The sequence below is a fragment of the Heloderma suspectum genome, chromosome 10 (assembly GCF_057233095.1).
Source record: "Heloderma suspectum isolate Gila_16-S chromosome 10, 16-S_ref, whole genome shotgun sequence".
Lineage (NCBI taxonomy): Eukaryota > Metazoa > Chordata > Lepidosauria > Squamata > Helodermatidae > Heloderma > Heloderma suspectum.
The window spans coordinates 49,336,431-49,352,676 of record NC_139467.1 but is presented as its reverse complement, the minus strand read 5'-3'; positions in this window follow the sequence as shown (position 1 = coordinate 49,352,676).

Genomic DNA, 16,246 nt, shown 5'->3' with positions numbered 1-16,246 from the left:
CCCATAGGATTCAGTTTAAAGCCCTCCTCATGAAGTTCTTCATGCTGTGGCCAAACACATTCTTCCCATCCTTTGGCTGTGAGGTGCAGCCCATCTTCCAGGAAGTATAGCCCGTGGTTCCAGAATCCAAATCTCTTGCATTGGCACCACCTTCGTAGCCAGTCATTCACCCAGAGTATTTTTCTGTCCCTTTCTATCCCACTTCTAACTACTGGAAGGATGGATGAGAAAACTATCCGGGCCCCAAAGTTCTTGAGTTTCCTGCCCAAAGCTTCAAAGTCTTACCTGATTTCTTTGTAGCTCCGCTTGCGGTATCATTTGTTCCCAGATGGATGAGAAGAAAGGGATACCTATCAGTGGACTTTATGAGTGCAGGCAACCCTTCAGTCACGTCTCTAATCTGTCCTCCTGGGAGACAACATACCTGGCAAGTCCCTAGGTCTTTGTGACATACTTGGGTTTCGATCCCACGCAGCAAGGAGTCTCCCACTACTACCACTCTTCTCTTCTTCTTCTTGTAGGCCTGGGTTTCATTGCCTCTGCTTGACTGGCCTTCAGCCTCTTGCTCGCTCTCATGTAGGTTCCCCTGTGATTCTTCCTCTGCAGGCTGTCCTCCAGGCTCATCCTCAAGTACCTGGAAACGGTTCCACAGCTGCACTGCTTCCACAGATGCAGAGTGGCTTCTAGTTCTTCTGCTCCTAACTGTCACCCTTTTGCAAGAAGTATTCTCTACATCAGCATTTTCCTCTCCTGCCTCAGCTTGCTGTTGCTCTTCTAGCTTCTGTTCTTCACTTTGCTGCTATAGTTCTGTCCAAGAACTCTTTGTGTTCTCTCATTCCCCGAAGGGTCGACAGTTGCTCCCCCGCTTTCTCCTTTGATAACATCCTGGGAGGTTTCCTCCACTGCATCCACTCTCTTTCTCTCTCTCTTCCCTACTTCCTTACATTGACAATAATTATAAGAACACAGTGTTCTCGCTGCCTTGCTGCGATCAATCAAAGCTTCGAAGCTTTGACATTAAGGATCTCTAAACGTGTTATTTCGATTCATGGGAGGACCTTAGTAAGTTTGTGAGTGCGCATTTCGGGAACAAATAACCACAATGGGAGCTACTTCTCCCGCATATGTTTGTGCTGGGAAAGGAGGGGAAACAAAGGGATGGGAAACCAGCCCCTTTTCTAACCCAATGCTGTGCAGGAACGAAGGTCTGAATTAGTTACTTCCCAAGGCAATAAACCAAACAATCACAATTCTCACAAAAGGAGAATCAAAGCTTGGGGAAAGTCCTTTACAGCCATTAGGGAATTAGTGCTTTAAAATGTGTCATTTCAACTGAGGGGGATCTCTGGTGTGCACATTCGGGGACAAGCCTCATTGAGCACAATGGGAGTTACTTCTGAGTAGACACTAATTGGTTTGTGCTGGAAAACACAGGGATAGGAAACACCTCTTGACCTCTTTCACAGTGAAAGGCACATACCTGGAGAGGGCTAGCATACTCAAGCTAAATGCAGGGGTTGGGGCTGCACATTTGCACACCAACTGTACGGCAGAGAACCGGACTTAAGGAAAAGAATTGGACTTTAAGCAGTCTCAAGAAATCTGGTTTTTCCCTGATAAGTTCTGGGGTGGCTGCTGGATGGCCACAACATCATGTATCCCTAATGACCTCTAAAAGCAGCCAGCTCGGAGCAAATCACTCATGGAGACCCCCCCTCTATTGGTCCAAAGGTCCTCCTAGCCAGTTCCATCCCTAGCTAAAGCTCAGAAATTGAGGAAGAAAACATCTCTTTGTATCATAAGTAGGAAAGAACCACAGAGGAACAGATAGTAAATACACAGAAATCAATCTGAGAAAACAAACTTTGCAGATCCTCAGGAGAAGGTCTGGCCAGCCAGGTGCAGAGATGAGTGGCCTGATGACCTATGCAAATAGACTCGGTGGTGTTGCAGGGTGTGGCTGGGATGCCTTCCGCACACCAACCCAGAAGGAACCTTCTTGGTAAGTATCAGTGCTCCATTCTCCAGGTTGCTCTGAGGAAAGCATCCATGCTAAAGCTAAGACCCTTATTTGGGTGGGAAAAATATGAGGCCGGGTCTATTGCAGTGCTGCTACCTGCTGGAAGACTCTTCTGCTGAAGGAGGCATCCCCATGTTATGATACCCGTTCTGGGCCATAGTCCACATTCCGGAAATAGGCTGGAATAGGCGATATCACGGGGAAAAACAGACGCAACTGGTGTAGTGGATGCCACTTGCGTCCGTAAAGCCCGTAGTGTAACCTAAATGCAGCCATTGACCATCCAGTACGCCAGTTGCATCCAGATTTGTTCAACAGCGATACGGTAATGGCGGCTGCAATTACCATATCGCCATTCGGCAGGCATACAGAACTGGTGTGCGGCTCTGTGGAATCGCTGCTGAGCAAAGCCAGCTCCATAGGATTCCAGGGGAGGAACAGATCGTCTCCCCGTGCGGTAGGGGTGGACGAAAGTCACTTACCTGTCCTTGAAGGACGTTCGCGGTGGGGGGGAGGCGCTTCGCTGGTCCCCCCGCGAAGTTCAGGCCGGGGAGGAGGCTTCCCGCCTCACCCGGCCGCGAACGCGAAAGTTTTAAAAAAAAAACACGCCCCCTGATAGGCTACGTGACGATTCATGTAGTCTATCACGGCTAGATCTGCAAAGTCAGCCGTGATAGGCTACGTCAATCGTCACATAGCCTATCACGGGTGACTTAAAAAAAAAAAAAAAGCGCATACGCTAATGGCGGCCCCCATAGGGAGCCACCATTCGCGTTCCTTATTTAGTCGCGAATGGTGGCAAATAGCGTTGCCCTTATTTTCGCCGTAGTCTACGTAAACATTTACGTAGACTACAGCGACCAAATAAGGAACGGGAATGGCGGCTCCCTATGGGGGCCGCCATTATCCGTACACTCTTTTTTTTTTTTTTTTAAAGTCACCCGTGATAGGCTACGTGACGATTCACGTAGCCTATCACGGCTGACTTTGCAAATCTAGCTGTAATAGGCTACGTGAATCGTCACGTAGCCTATCAGGGGGCGTTGTTTTTTTTTTCCTTTCATTGCAATGGCGGCTGGTCGAAAGACCGGCTGCCGCTCCCGCCTCGCTCGAACACCCGCCGAACCGCTGGCCGGACCAGCCACCGGGAGGGACATTCGGTGTAGGTAAGTCCCGTCCCGGGGGGGTGCGGGGTGCGGGGGGGGTGCGGACGATTTCTCCCCGAAACTTGTTTGGGGGGCTGAACACGTTGGCGCTCGGCCCCCCGAAGTTTCGGGGAGAAATTCTCCGCCATCCCTAGATTTCAGCGGGGGGGGGGGGGGTTACTTACAAGGAGACTTTATTGGGTAACTTACAGCACACAGGCGTACCTAATGGTTGGATCATTCTCTGAACCACGAGCTATTGGGCTAAATGGGTTTTTATACTATACATGTTACCCATGAGGCAGCACAACACTAGCAAGCATTTTCAGCATAGGCTAGAAGTGTTTGGGTCTCAGGCACAGCTTCCTGTAAACAACTTCGCTTCTCAAAGTGCTTGATAACACTTTTATTCATTAGTATGGGAAGACAAATTTTTTCTCTTTCTTTCTCTTTCTTTTTTTTTGCTGATCTGCCTGTATTGCAGATCATGTTTCCAACTTTTTACATAAAACTTTCTGCTCCATGCACCAGCCTTGTCTCTTTATTTGTCTTTTTCAAGTTAAACTCACTTACTTAAACCTTTCTGCCTTACACTAGTCCCAATGACACACATTTGGGATAGGCTCTTCTTCCCCTTCTAGTTACATTTTCTTCATCTTAAAGAACTATTACATTATTGTGGCTACTTTACCCCAGGTAATAAGCTCCAGGCAGAATCAGCTGCTTTTAATTCACCCTGGGGGCAACTATGGCCACGCTTCTACTCTACAAATGTTTTTTTTCTTTGCCTCTTGCCTTTTCTTTCTTCTTTTTTTTCTCTCTTCTCTATCTGTCTGCTACTTTCTCTATTTCTGTCTTTTCTACTTGCCTCTGTCTTTCTCTACTTGACTTTGTCTTTTCTCCTTGTCATCCATCGGGAACCACACTCAGTATCATTTGGAGTTGCAACTAACACTAATCTGCAAATATCACATATATTTTATGATATCTAAGAAATCATAAAATATACACAACAAACTTTTTCTGCAATTTAACACAATGAATGGAAAGCACTTTTTGCATGGTAAGGCATGATGGAGCAGATCCAGCAATCATACTGCTCTTCTGGCTGAAAGCTCAGGGCCCATTAAAATCAAGGGACGGGCATACTCACACACGCAAAGAGTTCTAGGTCACCATTTTTGCATCGGCAACTCTATGCTGCATGAGTTTTAGCAGAAGGAAATCTAAAAGTCATAGATCAAACTCAGCCTGCTGTACACTGAGCTGACTACAAACACAGACACACGGTCCACAGCGATGAGAGTTCAAGTTTATCAAAAGCTTCACAGCACTGTCCATGGCAAGTCTTTGACAATTTAAAATTTTAGTCCATGTGCAGAGTGTCTCTAAAAAGCCCAGACGATGATGGAGCCGCACAGAGAAGGCTCTGGGCAATGAAGATGCGATGTTTCCAGCAAAGGCTCCCCACTTTTGCATCAGTTTAAAAAGGGAAAGTGTGGCCCTACACCCCTCCTGACAGACAAGGGCCTTTAACTTTTTAGCAAGGCCTCTGTCTAAACAGAGCGGCACAGCCCAGCTCTCTAGCCGTGACGCTTCAACCTGGGCAACTCCTCTGTAAATTTTATTCTACTTCTGTCAGGTTCTCACAGACATTCTAAAAACTTACTCTTTTCTTTCTCTTCTAACCTGGTTCACGAAAGCACTGAAGCACTGAGTGCCGAAACTCAGGACGCTGGGGGGTGATGGGCATCGCCTTATACTTGCATTTTTCAGGCAGCCTTTAATCTTCGGGGAGGCGGTGGGGTGATTTGCAGGACTTCAAAGGCAGGCTTCTCAGTTTGTTTGTATTTGTAAATCCCAAGCTCAAAACAGGACATGATGAGGTGCAGGGCAGCCAAATTCTTGCTTTGGCACGGGCAACAAATAACTCGGGTCAGCTTTCTTCGCTGGGGTCTCAAACAGCAAAACAGTCTTAATTTAAAGTTGTAACATCACTGACAGCGTCAGCCAGCCAGCTACACAGATCTCATTGTTTTTTAAGACAGTTGCTCCAATATCTTCTTTTCTTCTCAATCAGGTTGGGTCTCCCAGCTTACACAGTTTATTGCAGCTTCCAGGAGCATGGCAGTAGCGTGATTTTGGCTTGGCCAGGAACATGCTGTCTGGTTTCTCGGTCTCTTCAGCACACACACTTAGGCAGTGTAACACTGGACTCTCAAATCAGTGAGATTTCTTCATTGCAGGGAATCCCACGGCAAAAGCTTAATGGTTACACTCTTCAGAAATCATATAGCCGATGGTCAGTAGCTACAGGCTCTATGCCATTCTAACACAGTTCAAAGCTAAACATGGTTACCTTGACAGAGATCTTCAACGTGGTCTCTCCGCTTCATTCTGCTTTGGGACAGTCTTATGGCACACTTTCCACTCGGAGAGGGGTCTAGCCTGTGCTCTGGGGGCTGATTCTTCACCTTTATTCCATTTTGCGCCTTTATCTTCTGGGTCTTCATTTTCAGTTTCCATTTCTTAGGGATTTCATCTCAATTAGGCGAGGTGATGATGTTGCACAACTCAGAACGTTGTGGGCAATTTTCCTGCCCCCCCTCTCGGCACGCTAGGCTAACAGCTACTTCTTTGGCCTTACACTCTCACGCTCCCACGCTTTGTTAAAAGCCAGACTGGCCTGCAACATTTCTCTAATTAACAGCCTCAGATCTGGTGTTTTTTTTCCTCTCAGCTCGACCTTGAGCTTTTTGCTGTTTTCTCTCTCTATTCTGAATCTTTTTTTAAAAAAACCTTTTTTCTTCTTTGTTTGACATACATCTCAAGGGGGTGCAAGGTTTGCTTCCCCCACCACCCATAGCCTCCCTCCTAAATTGAGGACAGACACAATTAGGGAATGGGAATTGGTCAGTGAGTAAGGGGTCTCACTGGCCGACACAAGAGGATTTTACACACCACGCACTTTGCTACTGGCCTGGGCACCTGGACGGTCAACGGTATGCTTCAGAAACCGCAGTAGCCACTCACACAATCATCATTCTCTCCACTGCATCCATATGTCCCTGCCACCCACTTTTCCCACTTTTTATCAGAGCGGAAAGCGGCTTCCCCAGCTTCCTCAGCTTCCTACTGAGTACTGGCGTGCTGGGTACTGGCGCCCACTCGGGGGTGTGATCAGGCCCCCCTTCTACCCGCAAGGAGTAGGTTCTTTTGTATACGTATACCACCAACACTGACCTTCTTCATAAGGCGGGGCCCTCTTTTTTTCTGCCCAGTGGCCTTTCTCCCTAAAGGCGGGGCCCTCTTTTTCCCATATACTTGCCTTTCTCCTGAAGGCTTCTAATGTGGGTTTCAACTCAATTGGAGCTGCGATACAGGCAGGGCTCAAGTTCCTTCCTCCGCTTCCCAAGGTTCTCTTGTCGCTCGCTGCCGTTTGGGCGATCCCGGTGCAGGCTTTCTCCCATTCACTCGACAAAAAGGTCGGTGGCGCCAAGAGAGGGAGGCATGCGCCGAGCTCGTCTTCCCGGTGCGGCGATCAAGAGCAGGCAACTGCCACCTGTCTGGCTCAGAGCCTGCCACATCCGAGTCACGGCACCATTTATGTTGCAGAACCCAGAGTCAGAGAGACCACGGAGTGAAGGAAAAAGAGATTCTTTATTTAACGCGCGGGCTTGAGGCTGGAATCATTTCCAAAGAGCCAGAAGCCCCGAAATACATCAGCACATTGTTTTTATAGACATTGTGACACATATGAAATGGCTCCTCCTCTCCCTTTCGCGTGGGGTTGCAGTCCTCAACATTTCTTCTCTTAGCACTATTGTTTATAATACAAGAACTGGGTTATAGGGTAGCCATGATAACGAGAGAACAGAAGAGAACAGCAGAGAACAAGATATACAACTGTATGACCTTTGACAAGATAAGGATTTCCTGTGTCTCGTCAGCTTACAACAATATATTCAAGGGAGAAAGAGCTCAGCAAGAACATGAAGCATGAGACTGCATGAGGCTACTTAGTCTGACCCCCGATATGGCTGCTACATCACAAACAATTCCAACAAGAAGAAAAGGTGGAAGGCAACAGAAGAAGCCGATGTGGCTTCACAAAAAGCTTAGGGATGACCTGAAAACAAAAAAAGACACATATAGGAAGTGGAAAGAAGGCCAAGTAACAAAGGAAGAGTACAGGCTGGTAGCACAGAATTGCAGGGATGGCGTCAGGAAGGCTAAAGCTGAGAACGAGCTGAGGCTAGCGAGGGATGCTAAAGACAACAAAAAGGCTTTCTTCAGCTACGTGCATAGTAAAAGGCAGAGGAAAGAAATGGTGATTCAGCTATTAAATAAGGATTGCAAAACGATAACAGATGACAAAGAAAAGGCAGAGGTGCTCAATTCCTACTTTGGCTCAGTCTTCTCCCAAAAGAGGGTCTATGACCCCCCTGGCAAAGGCGAAGTGCAGGCTGAAGGGGCAGGATTGCAGCTTGAGATCGATAGGCATATGGTCAAGGAACACCTAATTACTTTGAATGAGTTCAAATCTCCAGGGCCGGATGAACTGCATCCAAGAGTAATAAAGGAACTGGCAGAAGAACTCTCAGAACCGCTGTCTATTCTCTTTGAGAAATCATGGAGGACGGGGGAAGTGCCAGATGACTGGAGGAGGGCTAATGTTGTCCCTATCTTCAAAAAGGGTAAAAAGGAGGAACCTGGGAATTACAGACCAGTCAGTCTGACATCAATCCCTGGGAAAATTCTGGAGCAGATGATAAAGCAATCCATCTGCAAGCACCTTGAAAACAATGCCGTGATTACTCAAAGCCAACATGGATTTGTCAAAAACAAGTCCTGCCAGACAAATCTGATCTCATTGTTTGATCAAGTAACCTCCCTTGTGGACCGTGGGAATGCTGTGGACATCATATACCTTGACTTTGGCAAAGCTTTCGACAAAGTGCCCCATGATATCCTGATGAGCAAACTAGCTCAAAGTGGGCTAGATGAAACAACGATCCGGTGGATCCACAGTTGGCTACAGAATCGGACTCAAAGAGTGCTTCTCAATGGGACCTTCTCAAACTGGGGAGAGGTAACGAGTGAGGTAACGCAGGGCTCAGTCCTGGGCCCAGTGCTCTTCCACATTTTTATTAATGACTTGGAGGAGGAGGTGCAGGGAATGCTGATCCAATTTGCAGATGACACTAAATTGGGTGGGATAGCTAATACTTTGAAAGACAGAAACAAAATTCAAAGTGATCTGGATAGACTGGAGCACTGGGCAGAAAACAACAGAATGACATTTCATAGGGATAAATGCCAAGTTCTGCACCTAGGAAAAAGAAACCAAATGCACAGTTACAAGATGGGGGATACGTGGCTCAACAACACTACAAACGAGAAAGATCTTGGAACTGTTGTCAATCACAAGCTGAATATGAGCCAACAATGGGATGTGGCTACAAAAAAAACAAATGCTATTTTGGGCTGCATTAATAGAAGCATCGCTTCCAAATCCCGGGAAGTACTAGTTCCCCTCTACTCAGCACTGGTTAGGCCTCATCTGGAGTACTGTGTCCAGTTCTGGGCACCACACTTGAAGAAGGATGCAGACAAACTGGAGAGGGTTCAGAGGAGGGCAACAAAGATGATCAGGGGACTGGAAACAAAGCCCTATGTAGAGAGACTGAAAGAACTGGGTATGTTTAGCCTTGAGAAGAGAAGACTGAGGGGAGATATGATAGCACCCTTCAAGTACTTGAAAGGTTGTCACAGAGAAGAAGGCCAGGATCTCTTCTTGATCATCCCAGAGTGCAGGACATGGAATAATGGGCTCAAGTTGCAGGAAGCCAGATTCCGGCTGAACATCAGGAAAAACTTCCTGACTGTTAGAGCAATACGACAATGGAACCAATTACCTAGGGAGGTGGTGGGCTCTCCCACACTGGAGGCGTTCAAGACGAGGCTGGACAGCCATCTGTCAGAGATGCTCTGACTTGGATTCCTGCATTGAGCAGGGGGTTGGACTTCATGGCCTTGTAGGCCCCTTCCAACCCTACTAATCTATGATTCTATGATTCTATGGTGGTGAAAAGAAAATCTGATGCTGTAAAAAACAATATTGTTTAGGAACCTGGAATGTAAGATCAATGAATCAAGGTAAGCTGGAGGTGGTCAAACATGAGATGGCAAGATGGAACATGGACATCTTGGGAATCAGTGAACTAAAATGGGCGAATTTAATTCAGGTGATCATTATATCTACTACTGTGGGCAAGAATCCCATAGAAGAAATGGAGTAACACTCATAGTCAATAAAAGGGTGGGAAAAGCAGTACTGGGGTACAATCTCAAAAACGATAGAATGATCTCAGTATGAATCCAAGGCAAACCATTCAACATCACAGTAATTCAAGTCTATGCCCCAACCACTGAGGCCAAAGAAGCTGAGGTTGATCGGTTCTATGAAGACCTACAACATCTTCTAGAACTAACCCCCCCAAAAGATGTCCTTTTCATCACAGGGGGTTGGAATGCTAAAGTAGGAAGTCAAGAAATCACCAGGATAACAGGCAAGCATGGCCTTGGTGTACAAAATGAAGCAGGACAAAAGCTAATAGGGTTTTGCCAAGAGAACACGCTTCATAGCAAACACTCTTTTCCAACAGCACAAGAGGCGACTCTGCACATGGACATCACCAGATGGTCAATATCGAAATCAGATCGATTATGTACTTTGCAGCCAAAGATGGAGAAGCTCTATACAGTCAGTCAAAACAAGACCTGGAGCTGACTGTGGCTCAGATCATGAGCTTCTTATTGCAAAATTTCAGCTTAAATTGAAGAACGTAGGGAAAACCACTAAACCATTCAGGTATGACCTCAATCATATCCCTTATGAATATAAAGTGGAGGTGAGGAATAGATTTAAGGGATTAGACCTGATAGAAGAGTGCCTGAGGAACTATGGACAGAGGTCCGTAACATTGTTCAGGAGGCAGCAACTCAATCCATCCCAAAGAAAAAGAAATGCAAGAAAGCCAAGTGGCTGTCTGATGAGGCTTTACAAGTAGCTGAGGGATGAAGGGAAGCGAAAAGCAAGAGAGAAAGGGGAAGATATACCCAACTGAATGCAGATTTCCAGAGAACAGCAAGGAGAGACAAGAAGGCCTTCTTAAATGAACAATGCAAAGAAATCGAGGAAAACAACAGAATGGGAAGGACTTGAGATATTTTAAAGAAAATCGGAGATCTCAAGGGAACATTTTGTGCAAAGACGGGCATGATAAAGGACAAAAAAGGCAGGGACCTAACAGAAGCAGATGAGATCAAGAAGAGGTGGAAAGAATACACAGAAGAACTATACAGGAAAGATTGTAATGCCCACGATAGCCATGATAGTGCGGTCACTGAACTTGAGCCAGACATCCTAGAGAGTGAAGTCAAGTGGGCCTTAGGAAGCATTACTAACAACAAAGCTAGTGGAGATGACAGTATTCCTGCTGAGCTATTTAAAATCCTAAAAGATGATGCTGTGAGAAGGGCAACATCAAAGAGTGTTCAAACTACCGTACAATTGCACTCATTTCACATGCCAGCAAGGTGATGCTCAAAATCCTACAAGCTAGGCTTCAGCAGTATGCGAACCGAGAACTACCGGAAGTACAAGCTGGGTTTTGTAGAGGCAGAGGAACTAGAGATCAAATTGGCAACATTCGCTGGATCATGGAGAAAGCAAGAGAATTCCAGAAAAATGTCTATTTCTGCTTCATTGACTATGCTAAAGCCTTTGATTGTGTGGATCACAACAAACTCTGGCAAATTCTGAAAGAGATGGGAGTACCAGACCACCTTACCTGTCTCCTGAGAAACCTGTACGAGGGTCAAGAAGCAACAGTAAGAACCAGACACGGAACAACTGATTGGTTCAAAATTGGGAAAGGGGTACAACAAGGCTGCATATTGTCGCCCTGCTTATTTAACTTATATGCAGAGTACATCATGAGAAACGCCGGGTTAGATGAATCACAGGTCGGAATTAAGATTGCCGGGAGAATAATCAACAACCTCAGATACGCACACGATACCACCCTAATGGCAGAAAGCGAAGAGGATCTAAAGAGCCTCTTGTTGAGGGTGAAAGTGGAGAGTGCAAAAGCTGGTTTGAAACTCAACATTAACAAAACAAAGATCATGGCATCTGGCCCCATCACTTCCTGGCATGAAGACGGGGAAGAAACGGAAGCAGTGACAGATTTTATTTTCTTGGGCTCAAGATCACCACAGACGGTGACTGTAGCCATTAAATTAAAAGACACTTGCTCCTTGGGAGGAAAGCTATGGCAAACCTAGGCAGCATAGTAAGAAGCAGAGACATCACCTTGCTGACAAAGGTCCATATAATCAAAGCTATGGTTTTCCCAGTAGCAACGTATGGCTGTGAGAGCTGGACTATAAGGAAGGCTGAGTGCCGAAGAATTGATGCTTTCGAACTGTGGTGCTGGAGAAGACTCTTACGAGTCCCCTGGACTGCAAGGAGGTCAAATCAGTCCATCCTAAAGGAAATCAACCCTGAGTGCTCATTGGAAGGACAGATACTGAAGCGGAAGCTCAAATATTTTGGCCACCTAATGCAAAGAGAAAACTCTCTGGAAAAGACCCTGATGCTGGGAAAGACTGAAGGCAAAAGGAGAAGGGGGCAGCAGTGGATGAGATGGCTAGATAGCATCACCGATGCAATGAATATGAACCTGAGCACACTCCAGGAGAGAGCGGAGGACAGGAGGGCCTGGCGTGCTGTGGTCCATGGGGTCACGACTTAACGACTGAACAACAACAGCAACATGTATATCCCACCTACCTTCAAGGAGCTCATGGTGACATATAACAGTCTCCCCCAGTTTTGTCCTTGCAACCACCCTCTGTGGTCAGGTAGGCTGAGGGATGTGAATGGCCGAAGCTTCCAGAGCGAGTGGGGCTCCCCCATCCTGTTCTGATAGTTCAAGCACTAGACCACGCCACACCCATGGGCCGCTGTTGGAAATGGCCTTTGCAGACCTTCCCTCTGGATTTTGTAGAAGTTTCATGATTAACTGCGTCAGTTCCATCTAGTAAAATGAAAGTGGTGTATTTGGTTAATTTCACTCATGCAGGGGTTGCCATTCTGGGCTATTGCCCCACAAATGTTCATGGCTCATTTTGCTCTCTTGGAAGTTGCCATTCTGGCCTGTTTTCCAGAATATGGACTATGGCCTGGAACGGCTACCAAGCTGTGGTTTCCATGGAGGTTTTGGAGCTTAATCTAGTACTGTGTGGCTGGTGAGTTTGGTTGATTTGGCTCATTCGGACATGTCTGAATTCTGAAGTCAGCCATTCTGTTCTGTTCTGGATGTGTTCTGGGCATTATGGGGTTCATAATAATACACCCTTGCAAGGGTTTTAGTCCTGAAATATTGTTTGCAAGTGTTTCTGACACATGCTGCTATTTTTGGCATGCTTTTTTAATATATAGGAGCTGTTCAGGCCCATTCTGTTCCGGCTTTTACCCTGTCCCTTGAAATGGTTTTCTTTGCCGGAGGGGTCGAAAGTGATAGGCAAGGGCAGAGAGAAAGAAGCAAAAGAGAAACTTTTCTTTAGAGGGAGGGTGGGGAAAAAAGCTGGTTGTGAGAAAAAAAGTCAAAGAGGTAAGGAGTTTAAGAAATTTTAGAAACAGAGATAAGTATAGGCTTGAGATGAGAAGTATAGGAGGAGATGAGAATTAGCTGTGTCCTGACCAAAAAGCAGGGACAAACTGGCTAGGGGGAGCTTCAGACTGATAGAGTGTTTAGAACTCAGTCATGTGGGTCCCTGCTTTTCCTGAGCAACAGGGGAAGCTAACCTACTGTGGGATGCCTTCCTCACACCAACCTGGAGAAAGGAGTGGATTGGGGCATGGTATGGGCAGAGAGAACATAAGAACACAAGAGCGCTGCTGGATCAGACCCAGGGTCCATCTAGTCTAGCATTCTGTTCACACAGTGGCCAGCCTGCTGCCCACGGGAAACCCACAAGCACACAACAGCACCAGCCAGGGTCTGGTTTGGAAGGATACAAAGCCCTCTCAGCCATAAAGCACCCACCACCACCACCACCACCACCACCACCACTGCCCTGGATCTCATCTAAATGTTTTCTCTTCTATTGATCACAGTGACAGAGAAATAGCAAAGCAGCCCCAAGAGCCCCCCCCCCCCTTGATGGCTGGGGAATGCTACTCCTCCGTCTCCTTCTGAAGGCCAGTGGGAGGCTGGCTGGGCCTTGGAAATGTTGTAGCCCTCTGACCTCAGAGTGCTCTGACCCAACATTAGGGTTGCCTTGTTATAGTACAATAGGCTGATAATAAACACCCAGATTCAGACAGGATTTTATGGGGTCACTATGGCTCTAAAGAGACAGAAAAACAGTGAATTTGCACATTTGCAATTCCTTTGCACAGTGAATTCCTGTGAGTCATCTTCATCCTTTCCTAAGGATGGAATTGAAGCCCTTGAGAAGTTAAGAGGTGGGTCAGAGAGTCTGGGCTGAAATTGCAGCTGTCAAGGAGCAATGGGGCTAACCAAGACCTGGGGGATTCATAAGAGCACGTTGCATTTTCCACTGGTGTTGTCATTGTTGTATCCAAAGAAGCTGCAGCTGGCTTCCCATCAGCCCCGGAGCTTAGGTGGGCGCATGGGGTGAGGTGAGGCCCACTGCTGTGAATGTCAGACCACCATATTTAGCTTCTGGACCTTGGTTACAACACTAAGCAAAAAATGAACAGCCCAGATGATTTGTGAGTTGCTTTATCCCTCTTTCCCTCAGGAGGATCATCAATATAGTGGTTTCTCCAGAATGACAGGGTGCCTTTGCCTGGTCGCCTGGGCTGGTGTTAACACCTCCCCAAAGAATTTCAGTAACTTCTCAGCATAAACCCAGACTTACCCACTTCCAAGTTAGCTTTTAAACCAGGACACTCTCTTGGCCACTCTGAGTGCTAATTCTTGTCACCTCGTCGCAGTCAGGTCTTGGCCTGCTGTGGCCAAGGCAGCAGCTGAGGGCCTGCTTGTGGAATCTGCTGACTTCACCAGCTCCCAACGCCTCTCCTCCAAGCCCCTCCGGAGGGGCCTCCACACTGGCACTTGGTGCGTATGCTTAATTTCCTTACATGCCCTTATATGCCACAAACAGGGGCGGGGCGGGGCGGGGCGGGGGCTGGTGCACATTTTTCCTCATCATCAAGACATGTGTGGATTGAACTACAGCTCCTTCCCCTAGAAACTCTCACAAAATTTTGAATGGTTACCCTGTTGGTGGGCAGCGTTCCCATACCTCCCCCAAACTGGCTCTTTCTAAGCTGTGTCTCCTGTGGAGTTGTTCACAGTCTTAGGAGGCATGTATGGCTAACCCTATACAGATGGTGAAGGATTTTCCCACTAAAAGGCAACATCTGGAGCCCCATGAAATGTTAATTTCTACTGAGCCGCACTTCCTGGCAATGAAATCAGCACCTTTCTCTCCTCCGTTCTGAAGACCGTGGGCCACAGTGGCATGGTGGACACTCACGTACCTCAATGCAAGTGTCTTACCTCAGTGTTTCCCATCTAGGGCAAAAGGTATCCTTTAGGCAGTTTTAATACGTTTCCCCTTTGTTTTATGTTTAAATGCCATGTGACACCTGATGTGACATCTGATTTTCTTAAGAATAAGTATTATTTACATATTCATTACAATTGTAGTAATGTGTAAACCACATTAACCACTTTGAAGTTTATGGAACTGATAAATGTATAATTGAGGGAGGTATATGAGAATTTCAGGCACTTTCAGTAGCTGGGAACAGCTAAGGGGGTGCAACTGCAAGCTAAAAGGTACTGACTGGGAATCCAGGGCTGGTGGTCGACCTTCTATCCCCCACCCCCCGCTGGCTGTCCCTGGGGTTGCCACACCCCCACAGCAGATCACGTCCTGAAGGATTCCCTGGATGGACGTGGCTTGACATTCTAGTCCATGCCATTCAAATACGGAGTCGGCTTTCTTGCAAGCTGAGGAAAGGTGGAAGGCGCACTGTGCATTTTCTTCATATCGGTTGCAGTAGTTCTTCCGACATTTCACTGCTTTCCCCACTGTTATGCCAGAAGGAAGTCATTTTTCAGAAAATATAAAAATGAAAGAAAACCCATCAGTATCTGAATGCTTTAAGAATAAGTAGGACTTTCTTGTACGACATTGCATCCTGTCACAGATTATCGAGTATTGCTTGTCTCGTACTTCAACAGCTGTTTTTAAAAGGCTGTACTTTACTTATATTAAATTCAAGTGCAGATTTTCAGGTGGTATTGAAACTTCTCAGTACCTGAAGGGTAATGAATGCTTTAAGTTTCCCTTGAATTGATTGCTTGAATTCTTGAAAAGGCTTACTCTTTAAGTCTATTCTAGAATTAAGATTGGAATTTGGGTTCTACAAGGAAAAACAGACGCAGGTTAAGAGGGTAAGTTATGTCTTTGAAAAGTTAGTTCTGCTTGTGCTCTGCTGCATGATGGAGCCTCCAAGACTGTGGGCATCAGACATTGAACACAAATTGAAGTTATTGAAACTTATTCTGCAATATAGATAATTTCTGTAATGTTCAGAATTAGCTAGCCAATCCATGACTGGAACGTTTTAGTGGGGCATGAGAATTAGATAATAATACCTTTGTTCATTTAGACACAATTCTCCAAAGCTTTCTATAAAATGACAAAACACTTTGTCATTTTATAGAAAGCTTTGGAGAATTGTGTCTAAATTACCACCAGAAAAAGCCCCAATTAGTCTAAAAATTTCTAGGTGTACCTTTCCCTCTCGCCTCTTATGGAATAAAATAGAGCCTTGATACACCATCACTGAAAAGGAAGGATGCATAGGTAGGACTTTGAATATGTACCTCTGATTGGTATCCGCAAAAGCCATCCCTAGATTTCTGGTTTATATTAATTTCTGGAAAGCAGATGGCTAGCTGAAGCAGTCATTCCAGGCAGTTAGGAGTCCGAAGGCGTTTCTACACACAAACGTTCTCCTCTCTGC